General features: G+C 40.5%; 1 pseudogene; it reads left to right on the plus strand.

Annotated features, from left to right (window-relative positions):
* Positions 1-16890: 16890 nt before the first annotated feature.
* Positions 16891-18632, plus strand: LOC100428905 (CST complex subunit STN1 pseudogene; annotated as a pseudogene).
* The last annotated feature ends 2907 nt before the right edge of the window (positions 18633-21539 follow it).

Raw genomic sequence — 21539 nt, forward strand, 5'->3', positions numbered from 1 at the left:
AAGACATAAGAGCATGTAAGTGGCTTTACTTAACCTTTTAAATGAATAGGAAAACTTTTTATCAACTGCAGAGAACAAGACATCCTGTTTTACTTTTCTTTTTTTGAGACAGAAAAAACATTTCCCATTAATTCAAGAGTAGGAGGAATTCACATTATTTTCTTTCTCTGCAACTTTGCCTTTTAACAGTTTGTTGTGATTATCTTTACATACTCCTAAGGGTAGTTACCCAGCCTGGGACTAACAGTTTACCCCAGCGTGAGGTGCAGGATGGAATGCATACAGGACACAATGTCAGTGGGCTTCCTGGACTTTTGATCACCTGAGTTTCTGGTTGTAGAACGCGTATCCTGAAATCACAAGCTGTGTTAGCATTCTGGAAATGCTGGAGAGAGCACTATGGCTTGTTTCAAAATTCATAGCAGTATAACCAGCTGGGATCTGAACAGAATCCCACCCACTGCAGCCTGGGCTGGGCTGACTCAGCTGAAAATGCATTTCCTGGGTCTCTGGTGCTATCAGAAACAGTAGATGCTCATCTCTAGTGCAATGGGCAAAACACATCACCTGAAGTGCAGAGGTCTGAGTTAAAGTCTCAACACAACTGTTAACAGCAGGATGCAAATGGGTAAGCAACCTGATCCATCCAGGTCTCAATTTTATCACCTGTGAATAAACCTGAGGTTTATTAATGATCCTAACCTCAAAGAATTGTGAAGATCAAACTTACCATCTGTAATGTGATATAACATAGTGTCTAAAAGCACAGATTTTTGAAGCCAAATCCTTATTTATTGAGTAAACATATATTTATTGACACCTACTATGTTCCAGGCACTCTGCTAGTTTATAGCATAGTGGAGGAGACAGGAAGTAAACATTTAAACAGTAATTAACAGTATCATTCCAAAATTTGTGGGGGCTGTATAGAAAAGAGCAAGGTCTGGTGAGAGAATATTGAGGAGGGGAAACCTCCTTTAGATTGGGTGGTCAGGGAGGCTTAGAGAGGTAGGTTGGCTCTGCCTAAGTATGTTAACCTTGGGCTAGTCAAATTTGGTTGGGGAATGGCTGTGAAACTCAGAAGGAAATGTATCTGAAGTAGGTACATATCTCAGTCTACCAACCCATATGTACAAGAGGTGTAATGTTCTTTGCTTTTCTGTAAGTAAATTTACCTTATTTTGTGCTCCCATTGCTCTAGGAGACCAAAGCTAAGTGAATTTACTTTGTGTTTTGTGACTATGGGCAAAAAGGGATACAGTTTAACTGCAGTGTATCTGGGATCTCCTTTCCATGGGACGGGTTAATACTAAGCCAGCATTTTCACCAACACAGCCCCCAGTATATCACCCATTGCTTTTCGTACAGTGAGTCCTCAGTAATGTTCAATAAGTGAACATATGAAAATACTCCCTTTGTGACAGAGGACATAATGACATTATCTCTAACATTTTCCCAATCTGTTCTTCCAAATTTTGGAGGCCTTTGTAGACTTCCCTCAAGAGGAAGTTTGTCTGCCATGATTCCTTGCCTGTCAGTCACCAGGAAAGCTACCTGAATGCATGTCTCACTTGCCCTCAGGCAGTAACACCTTCCCCTACCCCTGACCTTTCCTGGCAGCGAAACTGGACTCTCAAGGCCCCAGCACCACTGCCCAGTGACCATCCTGGAGAAGCCTCCTCATGTATCTACAAGGTCATCAAACTCACTTTATCAAAAGCTCTGATAGTGCTAAATAATAACTTGTTAGATACGTCTTAGTGCAGTATTACAAGCATATCATCCCTGAGGAAGAAATTTTTATTAAGGACAGTCTCTCTGCATACCAGTATCATTAATGATGATAATGATTATGCAAATAATGATACTAACAATGACATCACAATTATTTCTTGAGCATTAGCTTGTACTGATCCTAAAAAGATATTACTCTTATTTTACAGATAAGAAAAATGAGGCTCAGAACTTGCCCAAGGTCACTCAGTAAATAAGAGCAGATGTAGGATTTTAACCCACTACATGGATGTGGTTTTAAGTGTGGTTGGAGAACCACAGACATCAGAATTACCTGGTGTTTATTTAAGAAATAGATTGATACATACCCCACAGAGACTGGAATTAGAATCTCTCAGAGTGGGGTCCATTTAGCTCCCCTTTAATGTATCTTAAAATTTGGAAAGCAGCGTATTAAACTACAGTCTTTCCACAAGTTGTCCCAAGTCCACTGGCTCAGCTGGTGGAGTTAATCTCTCTCTGCTCCCCATATCCTTAAAAATGGATTCTAGACCAGTCTGAAAGGTATCATCTTCCCTCATTTTATGTACCCCAGAACCCATCTGCATCCCAACTGGTCTGATAATGATAAGGAACTGAGAAGAATAAAACAAACTGAGTGGTTTCACACACACACACGTGTGAATATTTATGTATTCATAGCTAAATACCTTTTAAACCTTTTATTATATTTGGCATTTAACTTTTACATTTTTAATTATACATTTTAATTTACAGGAAATTGCAAAGAAATGTACAGGAAGGTCCAGTGTACCTTTTAGAAAGCCCCCCTCAGTGTTAGCATCTTGTATAACTATAGTATAATATCAAAACCAGGTAATTGATGTCAGTATAATTCACAGACCTTATTCAGATACATGCACATTGTGTGTATGTATGTGTGTGCATAGTTTCATGTAATTTTTCCTGATGTGTAGCATTGGTAACTAACACTAAAATCAAAATATAGAACTATGTCATTTTATATTCTTACCAGCAATTATTGAGTAATTCAGTTTCTCTGCATCCCTTCCAGCCTTTATCACAATTATGTCATCTGCAAAGTCAGTTTTGTTTCTTCCTTATCAGTTTGTATGCCATTTATTTCTTTTTCTTGCCTTATTCCACTGGGCAGAGCTTTCAGTACTGTGTAAAATAATCCACAGGAAAGTAAGAAAAGATAAACAGAGAAAAAAGACACAGAAAACAAACAGAAAATAAATAAAATGGCAGACTGACACCCTAATATACCAATAATTACTTTAACTGTAAGTGATCTAAATATACCAACTGAAAGGCAGAGATTACCAAAAGAATCATGATCTAATTACACTGTCTACAAGGAACTTACTTCAACATAATGACATAGGTAGTTGGAAGTAAAAGGGTGAAAAAGACATATATTGTGCAAACAATTTTTTTAAAAGGAGGGATGGCTTTTAATATAAGACAAAGTACACTTAAAGGCATAGAAAATTACAAGAGATAGAGAGGGGCCTTACATAATAATTGAAAGGTCATTCCAAAGAAGACAGCAATACTAACTGTGGATATACCAAACAACAGAGTTGCCAAAAATGTGAAGCAAAAACTGACAAGCACTGGAGAAACAGACAGATCCGTAATTATAGCTGGTGTCTTATACATCCCACTCTCAATAATTAATAGAAGTATTAGAAAATCAACAATGATATAGAAGAATTCAACAACACTATCAACTGGCAAGATGTACTTGACATATATAGATCATCCCACTCAATAACAATAGAATACACATTCTTTTCACGTGCCCATGGAACAGTCACCAACATAGACCACATCCTGGGCCACAAAATGAACATTACAAATATAAAGGAGTTGAAATCATACAGAGTATGTTCTCTACCATAGTGAAATCAAACTGGAAATAAATAACAGAAAGGCAACAGGAAGATCGTCAAACATGTAGAAATTAAGGATCTTTTGAAACCTTCCCTAAGGCTTTCTCCTCTCAATTTATCTCACCAGATGGTTTATAATGTAAAACTTTCCTGTCCATTATTTGTATATTTGTCTTGCAAGATCTAAGAAGGATAAGGCAAATAAGTAAAAGCTTAGAAAACAAACATTACCTCTCCAACATGAGAAACAATTTTTTACCCTTTCATTTGATGAAAAGTGGAGGGCATTGATGAACTCCCCAAACTGTAGCCTCTCCCTGAGCCATGCCTGCAGGCTTATAAGTAATTTAGGATGTTCAACCTATTCAACTGAGATTTTTGGCATCAAGTATAAATCTGCCCTTTTCTTCAGCTGCCTATTGCTTTCTGAGGGCAGACAACCTTAAGGCCTATTACCAAGGGAGCAATGGGTTCCCTGGGCAGTGGTGTGATGGTCTGTAATCAGGTGTAATTTCAGTAGAACATCACATTCTACCTAAGTAATAAATGAATTCAACAGAAATGACTCACACTTGCCCCTTCAAGGAAGATCCTTTTCATTCAAAGAAAAGAGCCTCCAGGTGACTTTAATCAAAATGCTGATAAACAGAGAGAAAGCCTAGATAGCAGAATGCCCTCTCACTTGGGTCTCTGAGGGAAAGGAGGAAAGCCACTGAAAACAAGTCTGTGGTGTTTACAAAAGTGAGACTGACAATGGCAGAGCGGGTAGGGCTTGAATTGTTTCTGACTGCGGGTACTGAAAAGGTTTAGAGGTCATCAAAGAAAATGCATTGCACTGGGAAAGTATAGAGCTCCGCTTTTGCTTGCAAACACAGATGGTGACTCTAATCTTGGCTTCCTTAATCAGTCTGTATGTCTCACTGACTCATCCGTGGAAAACAGCTACCTTGGACTTAGCTAACAGGTTTTTTTTCTTATGGAAAAATAAGTACTATTCTACTGTTTAAACCCCTTAAACGGCTCCCTGATGCCCTTTGAATAAGGATAAAATTCTTTGCTGTGGCTTGCAGGCAATAGCTCAGGAACTGCATCTATCTGTGGTGTGTCTTCAGCTTCGTCTCTCACCAATCTTCCCCTCCATTCTATACTTCAGCTGCAATAAGCTTCAGTCAGTTCTTCCACTATATCATGTTCAACTATATCACGTTCTCTATCATCCCTGAACCTTTGGATATCCTATTCTCTCTACCTAGCACACACTTCTGCCTCTCCATATGGGTAGCTATTACTCATACGTTGGGTTGCATTTAAATGTTCTCTCCCAGATCCCACATATGACAGGCAGACCCATCAGAAGCACCCTTTACTGCCCCTATCCAATACCTGACCCACTTATGGTTATTACTTGCTTAATAGTCTTTCTTCCACACAGGTTGGGAGCTCCATAAGGCGGGAACCATTCTTCATTTATCACTTATCTCCATTTTCTCATACAGTGCCTGGTACCTGAAGGGCACTTCATAATTGCTTTTTGGATTGATAATCAAAAGAAGAAAGGCAAGAAAGTATTATTCTCTGGTGTTAAAAGTATCTCCTCATAAATGCAAGCCCTACTCAAACGTACTGTTAGATTGGTGGAAAGGTAATTGCAGTTCCTGCATTTTTTTAAATTGCAAAAACCACAATTACTTTTGCACCACCTAATAACATTAGACATTAACAATCAAAGCATGGCCCTGCAATCCCCAACCATGGAAGTGCATTAGAATCATCTGTAGAGCCTTTTCAAGATACCAATCTTTGAACATATTCACTCAGTCAGTGCTGTTCAATAAATGTTTGATGAATTAATATGTAAACAAGAATTGAGAAAAGATAAATTTTTCTCCTTCAAAAAAATCACCTTCAGCCTTCTCAGTGCTTATTACTTTGATAACAAATAGAAAAATAACTAAAATATGAAGCAAAACATCCAGGCTTTAAAAATAACTGCATGGTCATAGGCAATAACTTAACTTTTTTGATCCTCAGTTTCTGTATCAGTCATGGAAAACTGGTGAACCCTGCCCTGCCTACCTCAAGATAAATGAGAATGAGTATGCAAAAATGCTTTTTTAAGCTCTGAAGCACAGTAGAAAGCAAGCCATTTTATTATGTCAAAACCCAAACTTAGGATCAGAAATTAATGTCCTTCATTTTCTCTGTATCAGCCCAGTAAAGAGTCAGAGAAAAGAGTGGATGTGAATATGACTAGAGAGAAACAGATCAAATATTATTTGGTAAAACAGATGCTTAAAATTCCATTTCAAATACATAATGTTCTGAGAGGTTATTGTCTTAGATTTCTCTATCATCTGATATTTGTTTCATCCAGGATTCTTTTTTTTTTTCTTTTTTTTTTTTTTTTTAATTATACTTTAAGTTCTAGGGTACATGTGGATAACGTGCAGGTTTGTTACATATGTATACTTGTGCCATGCTGTCGTGCTGCACCCATCAACTCGTCATTTACATCAGGTATAACTCCCAATGCAATCCCTCCCCCTCCCCCCTCCCCCCTCCCCGTGATAGGCCCCGGTGTGTGATGTTCCCCTTCCCGAGTCCAAGTGATCTCATTGTTCAGTTCCCACCTATGAGTGAGAACATGCGGTGTTTGGTTTTCTGTTCTTGTGATAGTTTGCTGAGAATGATGGTTTCCAGCTGCATCCGTGTCCCTACAAACAATAGCAAAGACTTGGAATTATCCAGGATTCTATAGCAGAGATCAGTAAACTATTTCTGCGAAGGGTCAAGATAACAAACATTTTTTTACTTTGTGGACCATACTCATACGATCTCTGTGGTAGGAAGGCAGCCATAGACAGTATACACATGAATAAATGTGGCTATGTTGCAATAAAACTTTATTTACAAAGACAGGCAGTGAAGTAGATGATGATTATCAGAATTTGCTGATGCCTGTTCTATAGTGATCCTAAAGGATGCTGTCTCTGTTGCAGGTTGGGTTTCCTGAAAAGCAGATGCTGACAAGACAGTATGCAAGAGATTAAGTAAGATGGGTCCTTGGGGTCAACACCTGTGGAAGGGAAGGAAAGGAAGCAGGATTGTTTAAAGCAAGAAAGTTGAGCTGTGATACGGTCCCAGTAGAATTATCAGTTGACCCCACAGGAAGTTCTGATGCTGGCATGATTCTTCAGATTTGTACAGGTTAAAGGTAGAGGGCCAAGGTTTTATACCCCATATGAACTAGTTATTGGATGACCCTTGTCCCCAAGAAGTGGACATAACCTTGGACACGATGGATCTCTTCAGTTCCTGGAGGGGCTGACAGCTGAGAGCTTTGCACCAGCCGCACTCCCACTAGCTGGAGGTGCACGCCCTTTCAATGCACAATGTTACCTATGATACTGTCTTGTGGGATTTATCTCTTTGTTTGAAAACTCACAGTTTGCTCATTTCAGTGTATCACCAATGCGAAATACTTATTTTAAGAGTTTCTAACGTCACTGCTTCTAGCTTTAGAAAACTGTACCATCATTGTCGTATTTCTCATCTGTTTCTCTGAAAGGACATGGGGGTCATATCATTCTGGGTCTTTTCTTTCTTGTGTTCTGTTCCAAATGCAGAAATCTCTCGTTGACAAGAATGGCCATATGGCTAGCAAAGAGGTCACACCAAAAGTTTCTTTAAGACATTACTTAATGTTCACACAAAGAGGGCAAAGTTTTGGAGACCATGTTATATTTATATAAGCTCCACTAGCAACAAGACTGGCTTCCGAATGCTACTTCAGGGATAGATAGCATGAAAAATCTTAGGAAAGGAATAGCATTGCAGAAAGTCCTCCATATTAAAAACTTAAGAAATGTGCTTTAGGCCTTGGGTTTAGTACCTTCACTGTTGTCCAAGGGTTTATGTTATAAAGAGGATTGAAGTACATTAAATTGTGAGCCAGGCTAGATTACTACTAGGATGTCTTCTAACTCAAGGTCTGAGATTCTAAGAGACCCAACAGGGTCTTCAACATTTTCCAGATTTTAGCTTTACTAATTGCATACACTCTCAAGAATTATATTTCAGCTGAACTTCACTGAGTTTAGTGTACTCCCATCACAACCAAAATGCATTCTGAGTGGTTTTACAGCAATAGCTTGTGACTGACAGGCAGTGGAAGAAGATACAGGATAATCTATGGCCTCCAAGGAATCAGTCCAGCGGTAAAGACAGTCTCAGGGCTTTCAAGGTGGTTCTTATCAGCATAGCATTAGAGCACCTGCATTTTCTCGTGGACCGAACTATCAGGGAGCTGGCTTTGCACAGTGTTGGATTTGAGACTTCCCTTCTGCGCTTCATTTTCCTGGTGGCAAAATGAGAGGGAGGCCCCAAATGAACTTTAAGCTTCCTCTCAGCCTTAACACTCCATGACTAAAACATAAACTTGGTCCAGTAACTTGTCTTCCCTCTGTGGCCCCATTAAAATTAAACCAAAGAGAAGCTATCGAAGGAATGCCTGAGCAAAAATGTAATTTGTCTTTGGATAGACACAAAGTTACTGTTGAGAAAACAATTTCTAGTGGTATCTAGGGTAGCTCTTCACTAGAGAGCCAGGCTTGTGTTTTAATAAGGCTTTGAGCCAGATACAGAGAGGACAGAAACTATTCTCTGCGAATCCAGGCTGTGGCATTCTTCACAAAGACCTTGAAGAACACAGAGCCCAAGCTCTCTGGATGCTTTATCATTTTATCTAGAATTAATGAATAAACTTGGTAAAGTCTGTGATCTGTAAAAAGTCTGTGTTAGCACAAATAATGAAAATAGAAGCAAAACTGTTCACAAATAGATGATGAACCTGGAAAATCTGTAGTGGTCAAAGAGAAACAATTGTTTGAAGTTACTTAAGCCCAGCGAAAAGTCTGTTGCTAGCCACTCTCTGGAAATGCAATACCTCTTCCATCTCCTCCAGCCTCCCACTTATCACAGTGCAGCTGCATCTTTCTGTTGGTCTAGGGTTTCTAATTGAGCATTAATCAGTTTGCATTTCTATCATGGAGCCGCAGAGATGTCTGTAGGTGTATCAGAAGAAAGAACCCCTGATAGACTGTGTAGGTGAACTCCATTTCCCTACATAAGGTCCACGAGGGAATTACCTATAATTTGTAACAATGCTGCCTGGGATCACCTGAGTCATCTACTCACATGTGAAGATAAAAATCAATTGAGAAATTAGACTATGTTGAGAAAGAAAAAGAAAGAGAAGGGGGAGGAAAAAAGTATCAGAATACAGCCAAGATGCACGTTATCGTCATCCGTTTGTTTTAATTGAATAGTTTGTGTCTTCCGGCTATCTCATTATTCTCCCCAGAGCAGAAGTGCTGAATGAAGACACAAACCTCATTAACCTTTGAATGCTGAAATCAATAATCTGCAATAAATCTAAGCTAATTTGTTGCCAATGAATTTCACAAAATGCAGTGTTTTATAGCTGGGGACTTTGGAGGTTGGGGTAAAAGCATCCACGTCTGTATCAAGATGATATCTGGGGTTTTTCTTGTTGGGTTTTAGGACCCTCTGAACAGGTTAAATGCATATACATAGAATATGATTTTCCAGCAGGGTTAATAATCTGTGTTTTTTAGTTGTGAACACAATGGGACCTTTTCTTGTCACATGACTCTAATAAATGACGTGAATAAAGAGAAACAAACAGCTGCCTGAAAGTTCCTTATCTTTCTTTCTGCCCTGAAAAGCAGGGACGTGGTTCCCCTCTGAAGGGATTCCTTGAGCCTCAAAACAGATTCTGGCTTCACTCACATAGTGACTAGCACATAGTAGGCATCCAAAAATATTGGTTGAGATAATAATAAAATGATGACCCTGACCTTTGAGAGTCAACCTTTGCTTGCTAAAGATATATGTATATGTAGGTGCGTATATGCATACATGTATTTATATGTACATATGTGTTTAAATACATGTATGCATACATACCCATATATTACACACACACACACACACACATCTGAGCTAGAGAGTAGGATACCTGCTTGTTTATCTTAGATAAGAAAACAATGGAGAACTAGATGTGCCATATGACCCAGCCATCCCATTACTGGGTATATACCCAAAGGATTATAAATTATGCTGCTATAAAGACACATGCACACGTATGTTTATTGCGGCACTATTCACAATAGCAAAGACTTGGAATCAACCCAAATGTCCATCAGTGACAGATTGGATTAAGAAAATGTGGCACATATACACCATGGAATACTATGCAGCCATCAAAAAGGATGAGTTTGTGTCCTTTGTAGGGACATGGATGCAGCTGGAAACCATCATTCTTAGCAAACTATCACAAGAACAGAAAACCAAACACCACATGTTCTCACTCATAGGTGGGAACTGAACAATGAGATCACTTGGACTCAGGAAGGGGAACATCACACACAGGGGCCTATCATGGGGAGCGGGGAGGGGGGAGGGATTGCATTGGGAGTTATACCTGATGTAAATGACGAGTTGATGGGTGCAGCACACCAACATGGCACAAGTATACATATGTAACAAACCTGCACGTTATGCACATGTACCCTACAACTTAAAGTATAATAATAATAAATAAATTAAAAAAAATGTAAAAAGAAGAAAACAATGAGACAATGAAGTATTTGGCAGTTACAGGGAAGAGATTGGGCATCAGGATAACAGGAAACAGGAAGAACTCTAAGTCTGCACTGCAGTGGAAACTTCATGGGAGCAGCACTTTGTCCTGGACACTAAGTCCCCAGTGCCTCACACAGTGCCTACGACAAAGCAGGTGCTCAGCAAGTGTTTGATGGCCAAGTGGAAGGATGCATGGATGGGTGGGTAAGGGGATGAGGAAACTGTTATAAGAAATAGGAGAAACAGGAGAGCAGTTATGAGTTTTCTGTGAACAGTATCCATAGAGAGCAGAGAATATCTGTAGAAGTAAAGCAACAGGATCCCTCATGTGAACACGTAACAAGTGGCCACCTATTCCAATGGTTTTATCCCTTCTTGGGCATGAGCCTCTCCTTAGCCAGGAGAAGAGTTCTGTGTTCTAAGGCAGTGCATTGAAAACCATAGTGTCCAAATGTGAAAGAGCAGGTCACCATCATCCTGTCTTATCCCACTGACATCTATTCTCCTAGGTCAAATGAAATCACTTTATGGATCTCAAAACACCAGCGAGCCCTCTCACCACCAGACCCCATACTGAAGTGCTCCTGAGAGGAGAAGCCACCCATGGCTGCTGAGTGTCTGGCATCAAAAGGAGGGCTAATGATGCCCTCTAACTCAAAGTAGCTCCTGGTTCCGTAGCAGTCATTTAACAGACGCTGCTTCCCCTGTTGGTTTTGCCCCCAGCCCACTAGAAGTCCCACGAACTGTTACTTAATAAGCCAAAACCCAATCCCTTAGCAAGGGAAGCAGAAAAGATAGATGTTGTTGCACCAGCTTCAGATCTCCGCCGAGTGGCGTACCACTGCTCAAGTTGACATATTTAATGAAGAACTTTTAAAGCAGTGTTTGCCAAACTGTCTTCTCCAGGCCACCTGCACTGGCATCACCTGGATGGCAGTTAACAATTCAAATTCTCAGGCCCCACTAGCAGAGATTTGTGTAAGGAAAGGTCCCGGACAGGGCCAAGGAAGCTACACTAACAAGCATCCTAAAAAATCACAAGCACACTCAAGTTTAAGAACCCTAATTCCAAAATAAATTTACTTCCTTCCTGCTCCCTGAGAGTTTCAAAACATCAGGTCTTTACTCACATTGGAAGGTAGGGTATTCCCTGAAAAGCACAGTCGAAATAAAGCATTGAATCAATATGTATTTGTTGAGTATCTGCTGTGTGACAGGCAGCACAGTGTGGAGGAGAGGAAGGTCCTCTGGAATGAGGCTGCGGGAGTTCGAACCCCCATTCTGCCACTTAGCAATGTGAGAAATCTGGCAAATTAACCTCTTTGCATCTTAGTTTTCTATTTGTAAAATGAAGATGACAACCACAGCACCTGCCTTATGGGATTGTTAATAACTTAAACACATGGAGTGTTCAGAGGCTGGCCCAAGATAGGTGCCTAACTAATACAATAACTAAGTGTTTACTGTTATTATTACTATGGGAACTGGGATTTAAAAACCTTGTCCCCGCCCTCACGGCACTTAAAATAAAAGGGAAGGCAGGCATGATCCACAATCTGTAGAGAAGGAATTAATTAAATACAAGAGCAAGAGTGCTTGGAAGGAGAATCACCAGTTGTTAATAGAGTGTATGAAAACGTGGTTCTAACAAGAATCTGTCAGGACAGAGTGATCCAGGATGGCAGGAATCACTTGGCAAACACCATAGAGTAGCAAGAACCTGGTGCAGGAGTCTCAAGATCGAGATTCTAGCCCCATCCCTGCCTCCAAACTAAACTATGGTATGCAGAGGCAGGTCCTTCTCCTCTCTTAACCTCTGCTGCCCCACATGTAAAATAAGAGGCTTAGCTGAGATGATACCAAAGGTCCTTTCAGCTGTGACATAGCAGCAGGAGAGAGAACAGGTAAACTTTGTCCCTGGTGCCCCAGAGCCCATGCTGTGAGGACCAGAGGGAAGGTAGAGGACGGGCAGGGGGAAGGAGACAGGAGTGCCCAGGGTCAAAAACAACCTTCCTCTTGCCAAAGTTCTCTTGAGCCATATATATATGTTTTATATATATATTTATTTTCTTTGTTGAAGGCATTTTTTTCTCAGAAACCTGGCTTATTGTCTGAGTCTGTAGAAACAGAAACACATGTTTTCATGTTGCCACACGTAATAGAAAACTAGTGGTGAAACAAAGGAAAGGAAAGGAGAGAGGAAGGGAAAGGAGGTCCAAAGACAGAAAAGAGAGAGAGAAAGGGTGGAGAAGAGCTGAAAAAGAGGAAGAGAACAAGACAGGAGGTGAAAACTAGGAGACACATCAGCTAAAAGTTTGGGGAACGTCCTTAGAAAGCAGGATTTGCAATTCAATAGCTTGCCCACTCCTGCTCTGTCTCCGCCTCCATCCACCTCTCAACTTAGGCTCTATTCTAACTACATTACAGAACCTTTCAGTTCCTTCATCGCTCCTCATGTATTTCTCTGAGTAGCAATAATAGATGAATGACAAGAACTACCAACCTACTTCCAAGGTAAAGATTGGAAACTGCCTTTCTGTAAGTGAGAAAATTTTTTAGATTAACCTGTCTGCCTATATGAACTCTTTTTTTTTTTTTCTTCCTGTTATAAACATTACCTAGAGCAGGAAAGAGAAAACAAAGAGTAGAAAGATGGAGTGCTAAGAGCCTGCCTCATTTTGTAGAGGGCGAGATGGAGGCACAAAAAAGAGCTGCGACCTGTAAAGAATTACATAGTGAGGAGGGGCCAGGGCTGAGAGCGGCACACAAGTCACCCATCGCCTAGTCCTAATGAGACACATTCACAAGGACAAGAAAAAGCATTTTGTATTTCAACAGTTACATACATATTGCAACATGCATTAGTGAAATTAGCATATCACATCCATGATTTGAGGGACATTATTGCTTAGGGCAAGGCTAAATTATGTATCTGTGTTTAAAATGTGAGTCAGTTTAAGGAACAATATTAGGTAAATAATGCAACCATTGATACTTGTGTTACTGATGGCTCCTGGCTAGATCTTAAATTATTGAGAGAGACTATGTTTCCAGCCCTTCAGTAAGAAAAAAAGAAATCCATCCAGCTTGCAAATCTCCTGAGCCCCCTCTGAAAAGTCAAACAGCTCACCTTGTGGCACCTCCTCCCCTCCTGGAATAAGCCAAGGAAATGAGAGTTGGGTATTCAAAGGAGTCAGACAAGCATAATATCATATATACACTCGACATCCATCTCCTGTATGAAACCTCATTGTTCCTCTGTAACAAAAAGTAAATATTTACCGTGAGCCAGGAGAGGTAGTGAATGATCAGCCTCTGGGCCATCAATCACCATGAGCCATGCTCCAATTTTAATAACCCTCGTAAGGGAGGGCAGGCAAGGACGGCAAAGACTGTCCGGGAGATAAGAGTTTGTCAGAGGAGTCAAATCGCTCAGAGTGGAAGAATATGAGGTGAGTTGTTCAAGCGTGCAGATTGTGAAGGTCCCTTAAGATGGGTTTATAAAGTTGAGGCGGCAGGACAGAGCGGTTAGGAGCACAGCCTCTGCAGCCAGACTACCTGCTCCTCCACTTACCAGCTGTGGGAGCCTGGACATGACAATTTCCCAGGGCCCTTTTGTACATCTGTGCAGTGGGGGTAATAAGAGGATCCATTTCATAGGGTTGCTCTGCGAACAAAGTGAGTTCCTGTAGGCAAAAGGCTTATAACAGCAGGAGCCTAGGAAGCGCTCAACAAATATCTCTAGGGTGTCAGGAGGTAGCAGCCTTTCTTGGCTGCAAGAAGATGGCCAGGAGAGTGGTACTCAATCTCTGTTAGCCATGGTGCACTCAGTAGTCCAGGAATTCAATCGAGCTGATTTAGAACTTATGTAATTGTTCAAGCTCATGTGGCCGGTAGGTGGTAGAGCCAGGATTTGAACCTAAGCAGTCTGTCTCCAGAGTTAATGGGCTCAATCATTATGCTGTGCCACCTCTCTTCAGCGAAGAAGAGATCACAACACATTTGTTGTTGGGGTTTTTTTTTTTTTAATTCTTTTTCCTGCTGTTCATCCTTTCCTCTTTCAGATGGAGGAATTGACTAATTCTCAAAGGGAAAGGTAAATTACTCAAGTGAAAATAAAAGCACCAAACAAAGTTCAGAAAACGTTCTAGCCCCAAGTGGAATGGCTGGAGGAATTGGGAATGATTAAGCCTGGAGGGGGATTATTTGGGCAGAGGATGAGTCTTTGTGTACTGAGGACAGCTATGGTGAAAAATACCCAGCCTGTTCTCCATGGCTGTAGAGACCCAATTGCATTGAGTGAGAGGTTATTCAGAAAGACATTCTGGTTCAGTGTTAGGGCAGAACATTCCAGAAGACTTCACATAGTGGCTGCAGTGAACTGAATGCTTGTGTCTTTCTAAAATTCATATATTGAAATCCTAACTCCCAATGTGATGATACTAGAAAGTGGAGCCTTTGGAAGGTAATTAGGTTGTCAAGGTGGAGCCCTCATTAATGGGATTAGTTCACTTATAAAAGGGACACCAGAGAGCTCCCTAGCTCTCTTTCCAGCATGTGAAGATACAAGAAAGCAGTCATCTGCAACCTGGAAGATATTCCTCACTAGAATCTGACCATGCTAGCATCATGATTTCAGACATCCAACCTCCAGAACTGTGAGAAACACATTTCTGTTGTTTATAAGCCACGTGGTTTATGATATTTGTTATAGCAGCCCAAATAGATGAAAGGCAATGGCTGAGAACTTAAATTCAAATCATACGAATTCTACTTCCACCCCTTACTATTTGTGTGACCGTAGGCAATTATGTAGTCTCTCTGAGCCTCCAGTTCTTCATCTCAAAATAAAGAGGATGGCTTAGTGGTATGTGTCTCCTAAGACCAATATTATCTTTAAATGAAATAGAGCAAGTAACAAAGGTTAGCACAGCACTTGGCTTATAATAATCCCACAATGTATGTTGACTATAAAGCTGGTGTAGATTATGAGCAAATGGAAACATTTCTTTGAGTAAAGAGAAGTCTTTCTTTATATTTTATTCCTCTCTAGATGCTTTTTATGTTTAAAATGTTTTTGGAACATCATTTATCCATCCTTTCATTCATTTAGTGAATAGACATTTCCTGAGCACCAACTAGTTGTAATGCTCTGAGGGCAGAGCATGAGAATATCGAACAGTCTGCTTACATTCCAATGAAGGAGGCAGGTATGAAGAAATAATTACCCAATTCGTCATTGAACTGTGATTGTAATATATGCTGTGAAGGATAATTCTAGAGCCACCACTAGAACATTTAACAAAGGCACTGATCTAGCTTTGGCAGGGACATCATGGGGCCCTCCAAGGAGGTAAGTTTTGAGCCAGGTCACCTCAATGCGATGCTGTGATTTGTAGCCAAAGTTCTGTGTGAACCCACAGAAGGCAGTTATTAGGAACTCTTAGATGACTCAGGAAAGTGTCACAAATGATAGCATTTCAGCTTTGTCATGAAGGATAAGGAACATTTCCCCAGGAAGAAAAAGTAAAGAAGAATGTTTGTTGTACAGGACTTTGTAAAGACTTGGAGAAAATCTCAGAACAGGGACTCAGATAATATTGATTTTGTTTTGAGCAGACAGTATTAGCAAAACTTAAATTAAAACCTATTCTTTAAAGATTTTCACTGCTGTGTTATTTATCAAGGAAAATTGGAAATAACTATAAAAATAATTGTCTAACAGTTGTGGAAATTTAAACTAAATTAAGCCCAACAGGATTTTCTACATAATACTATAAATATATTAAATATATTCTTCAAGAGCCTGTGGGAAATGGGAAATGGGAAATCTTATTTAAAATACCAAGGGAAAATAGAGAGACAAAAAATTGCAGTTATCACGTGAGCACAACCATATTATTTCAACCTACGAATATTATTCTGAGAAACAGAAAAGGAAGTAAATATTATATCAGATTATTTTAGAAGAAAAATTATATCAGATTATTTTAAAGTATAGAAAGTTTTTTTCAATTTGTATTTTTAAAATTTTAATATTCTTTTTGAGAAAGGGTCTCACTATGTTGCCCAGGCATATCCACCCACTGTGCTTCCACATATGCATGGCCAGGAAGTTGCCCATTCCTCCTGGGACCCCACCCATTTAAAGCAGTTTCAGGATCCTCGACACAGTGATGCAGAACCTTTCAGGATTTGCTGGAAGCCACAGCCCAGCCTCTTGTTGCATACTGAATTTAGCCAGAGTAAAGGGGAGACCCTTTCCCTTGTGTGGGGTTTGAATACTGTGTTCCTAGCCTTTTTCTAAGCTCTACATTAAGTCTATATCCTGGACTTGAAGAGTCCTGACAGGTGACCGGTGTATTTTTGTGCAACAGGAACCAATAAAACAGGTATATCTTGGGAACTGCCACTGGAGTGAGAGAAAGAGAGGTTTTCTACAGTTGTAGAGTCGATGACAGCACTTGTATTAGGCTGTTCTAGAATTGCTATAAATAAATAACTGAGGCTGGGTAATTTACAAAGAAAAGAGGTTTAATTGGCTCATGATTCTGCAGGCTTTATAGGAAGCATGGTGCTGGCATCTGCTCGGCTTCTACGGAACCCTCAGGAAGCTTACAATTGGTGGAAGGTGAATGGGGAGCAGGCATATCACAGGATGAAAGTAGGAGCAAGGGAGAGAGAGTGACTGGGGAAGGGTCACACTTTTAAATGACCAGATCTTGCAAGAACTCACTATCATGAAGACAGCACCAAGCCATGAGTTATCTGTGCCCATAATCCAAACACCTCCTACCAGACCCCACCTGCACTGGGGATTACAATTCAACATGATATTTGGGCAGGGACAAGTATCCAAACTCTATCAGCACTGGAGTTATAAACTGCATCTGCTAGAAAATACTGAGCAATGTCAAGTTTTTATCCATTGCTCCAAATGCAGCAAGAGAACTGAGCTTTACCTCAATACTCAAGAAGCTGCAAGATACCATTGAGCAGAGAACAAAAATTGAAATTGGGGACATGTTCTGAATCAGAGGCTATGTCCGCACATGCAGAGAAGAGTGAGAAATTTATGCCACTGCTTATTATAAAGTGGACGATCCAGTGTGGAACATTCAAATTGCAAGGGCATTTGAGCTGCCCGTTAATCTACAGGAAAGTTTAGACCAAGTCTTTCCATAGCCCAGATTTAGAGAAAGAAGCACTAAGCAAACCAGGTGCCCTGGCCCTCACTAGTCTCATGTATTTGCTGAGCGAAAAAGCCAAAGAATTCCCCATGGAGAACAGAGTGCAGACCTTTGACCAACAGGAGTGGGAAATGGTGGAGGCTTTGCTGTCCCTTGCTAACCAGCCTCTTACTGACAGCACCTGCTCTGACCAAGGGAATTTTAAGAAGGATATCACTTTCAAGGCAATTTATAGCATATTTTAAAATGTTATGCAACAGCTGCAGGAAAAAGGACTAGTTTTCCAGAAAGATGGTGGTTTTCATAACCTATGCTGTGTAACCAGAACAGACAAAGACCTGCATAGGAAAATCCACTGGATAATTCAGGAAGACTGCCAGAAACCAAATCACCCGAAGAAGGGCTGCCACTTCCTGCACATCTTGGCCTGCACTCACCCTGATCATCTGCCCAGTCCTAGGTAGGGCTATGCTGCAGCAAGTTCTGGAGCTCCTGGAGGACCAGAGTGACCTCATCAACACAATGGAGCACCACTATTCCTGAGCAGTGGCCTTCTCCTCCTGGCCTTCTGAGCAGAGACCTGAACACATGCCTACCAGCCAAGGAGGAGAAAGACAAGGTAGGATTCAACCTCAGACTCTGATTTTAAACATCATGTGGAGCTTATATGCCTAGAAGCAGTTACCTCCTTATAAACTATAAAATATGGCAAAACACCACCACCACCACCACCAAAACTCCTGGGCTCAAGCCATCCTCCTGACTCAGCCTCTGGAGTCTCTAGGACTACAGGTGTGTGCCACAACATCCAGCTTATGTACTAAGTTTTCTATAAGAAGAATGTATTATTGATTTTGTGGTTGGTGGAAATAAATAACTTTTCCTTTCTTTCTTTTTATGGGAAAGCTCTCCTGATCAACTTTACCTAACAGGAAAACATCTACCAATATCATTTCCTCTGCTGAGGTGAAGCTTGATAGGCATCCATTATTCACTCTTTAACATTTAAAGATTTGTTTAGAATGAAAAAAAAATATTTGACTGGGCGCAGTGGCTCTCACCTGTAATCTGAGCACTTTGGGAGGCTGAGGCAGGTAGATCACCTGAGGTCAGGAGTTCAAGACCAGCCTGGCCTACGTGGTGAAACCCTATCTCTACTAAAAACACCAAAAAAAAAAAAAAAAAAAAAAAAAAAAAAAAAAGCCAGGCGTGGTGGTGGGCACCTGTAATCCCAGCTACTCAGCAGACTGAGGTAGGAGAATCGCTAGAACCCTGGGGGTGGAGGTTGCAGTGAGCCGAGATTGCGCCATTGCACTCCAGCCTGGGCAACAGAGCAAGACTGTATCTCAAAAAAAAAAAAAAAAGTCTTTGAGGGATCATCAGTTAAACCATTCAATACTGAAATCCTGTATGAGATTAGCTATACAAGGCTGACCTGACACTGAAGCAGAGCACAGAGCAGCACAGAGCAGGCAAGTTTTGACAGAAGAGAAAGAAAGTTCATTTTAGAGAACAGGGGAGAGAAAGAATATATGAAATGATCCAGGATGATAAACCTCCAGGAAAGAAAAAAGCCATCAAAGAAAAAAAAAAAAGAGATAAAAAGAAACAGAAAATTATAGCCAATAAAATTCCCTAGTTTGACAACCTTGGATCAGGTTTCCCACCCTACATAAATTCTCTAGCCTCTAAGTAGGTTTGCCCATTCGTGGGTTGGTCTGCCTGTCTCTGTGTCTTCATCTTTGTGTATAAGCGTGTGTGCGTGGGTGTGTGCATGTACTCCCTCTTTGTTTTCTCATATATTGCAGATAATGACTTAATTTCCTTGGCTAACAACTGATTTATAGGTAGAAGTGTTTGGGTGTCTTTGCAATCACAAACTGCTCTGCTAGTCCAGGATAAGGCCAAGTAGGTTACAGTGGTGCCAGTTATCAGGCAAGGCAGGAGGTCAGGCAGTTGCTCACCATTCATTCAATTGAACAATCTAGGACCTGGAGGTCATCTTCCTCTTCTTTTACCCCCTCATGGCTCACATCCCATCATTTCAAAGTCTTGCCTATTGATCCTCAATCCCTTTCTCTCTGTCTTTACTACTACCACCTTAATTCAGATTATCAGTGGTCCCCTGATAGGACTCCCAGGATTCAATCAATTATCCACATAGAAGCCAAGGTCTTATTTATTTATTTATTTATTATTATACTTTAAGCTCTAGGGTACATGTGCACAACGTGCAGGTTTGTTACATATGTATACATGAGCCATGTTGGTGTGCTGCACCCATTAACTCATCATTTACATTAGGTATATCTCCTAATACTATCCCTCCACCCTCTCCCTACCCCACGACAGACCCCAGTGTGTGATGTTCCCCTTCCTGTGCCCAAGTGTTCTCATTGTTCAATTCCCACCTATGAGTGAGAACATGCAGTGTTTGGTTTTCTGTTCTTGCGATAGTGTGCTGAAAATGATGGTTTCCAGCTGCATCCATGTCCCTACAAAGGACATGAACTCATTCTTTTTTATGGCTGCATAGTATTTCATGGTGTATATGTTCCACATTTTCTTAATACAGTCTGTCATTGATGGACATTTGGGTTGGTTCCAAGTGTTTGCTATTGTGAATAGTGCCACAATAAACATATATGTGCATGTGTCTTTATAGCAGCATGATTTATAATCCTTTGGGTATATACCCAGTAATGGGATGGCTGGGTCAAATGGTATTTCTAGTTCTGGATCCTTGAGGAATTGCCACACTGTCTTCCACAATGGTTGAACTAGTTTACAGTCCCACCAACAGTGTAAAAGTGTTCCTATTTCTCCACATCCTCTCCAGCACCTGTTGTTTCCTGACTTTTTAATGATCGCCATTCTAACTGGTGTGAGATGGTATCTCATTGTGGTTTTGATTTGCATTTCTCTGATGGCCAGTGATGATGAGCATTTTTTCATGTGTCTGTTGGCTGCAGAAATGTCTTCTTTTGAGAAGTGTCTGTTCATATCCTTTGCCCACTTTTTGATGGGGTTGTTTGTTTTTTTCTTGTAAATTTGTTGGAGTTCTTTGTAGGTTCTGGATATTAGCCCTTTGTCAGATGAGTAGATTGCAAAAATCTTCTCCCATTCTGTAGGTTGCCTGTTCACTCTGATGGTGATTTCTTTTGCTGTGCAGAAGCTCTTTAGTTTAATTAGATCCCATTTGTCAATTTTGGCTTTTGTTGTCATTGCTTTTGGTGTTTTAGACATGCAGTACTTGCACATGCCTATGTCCTGAATGGTATTGCATAGGTTTTCTTCTAGGGTTTTTATGGTTTTAGGTCTAACATTTAAGTCTCTAATCCATCTTGAATTAATTTTTGTATAAGGTGTAAGGAAGCGATCCAGTTTCAGCTTTCTACATATGACTAGCTAGTTTTCCCAGCACCATTTATTAAATAGGGAATCCTTTCCCCATTTCTTGTTTTTCTCAGGTTTGTCAAAGATCAAATGGCTGTAGATGTGTGGTATTATTTCTGAAGGCTCTGTTCTGTTCCATTGGTCTATATCTCTGTTTTGGTACCAGTACCATGCTATTTTGGTTACTGTAGCCTTGTAGTACAGTTTGAAGTCAGGTAGCGTGATGCCTCCAGTTTTGTTCTTTTGACTTAGGATTGTCTTGGCAATGTGGGCTCTTTTTTGGTTCCATATGAACTTTAAAGCAGTTTTTTCCAATTCTGTGAAGAAAGTCATTGGTAGCTTAATGGGGATGGCATTGAATCTATAAATTACCTTGGACAATATGGCCATTTTCATGATATTGATTCTTCTTATCCATGAGCATGGAATGTTCTTCCATTTGTTTGTGTCCTCTTTTATTTCATTGAGCAGTGGTTTGTAGTTCTCCTTGAAGAGGTCCTTCACATTCCTTGTAAGTTGGATGCCTAGGTATTTTATTCTCTTTGAAGCAATTGTGAATGGGAGTTCACTCATGATTTGGCTCTCTGTTTGTCTGTTATTGGTGTATAAGAATGCTTGTGAGGTTTGCACATTG

Source organism: Macaca mulatta, chromosome 6, assembly GCF_049350105.2.
Source record: "Macaca mulatta isolate MMU2019108-1 chromosome 6, T2T-MMU8v2.0, whole genome shotgun sequence".
In the NCBI taxonomy this organism is placed as follows: Eukaryota; Metazoa; Chordata; class Mammalia; order Primates; family Cercopithecidae; genus Macaca; species Macaca mulatta.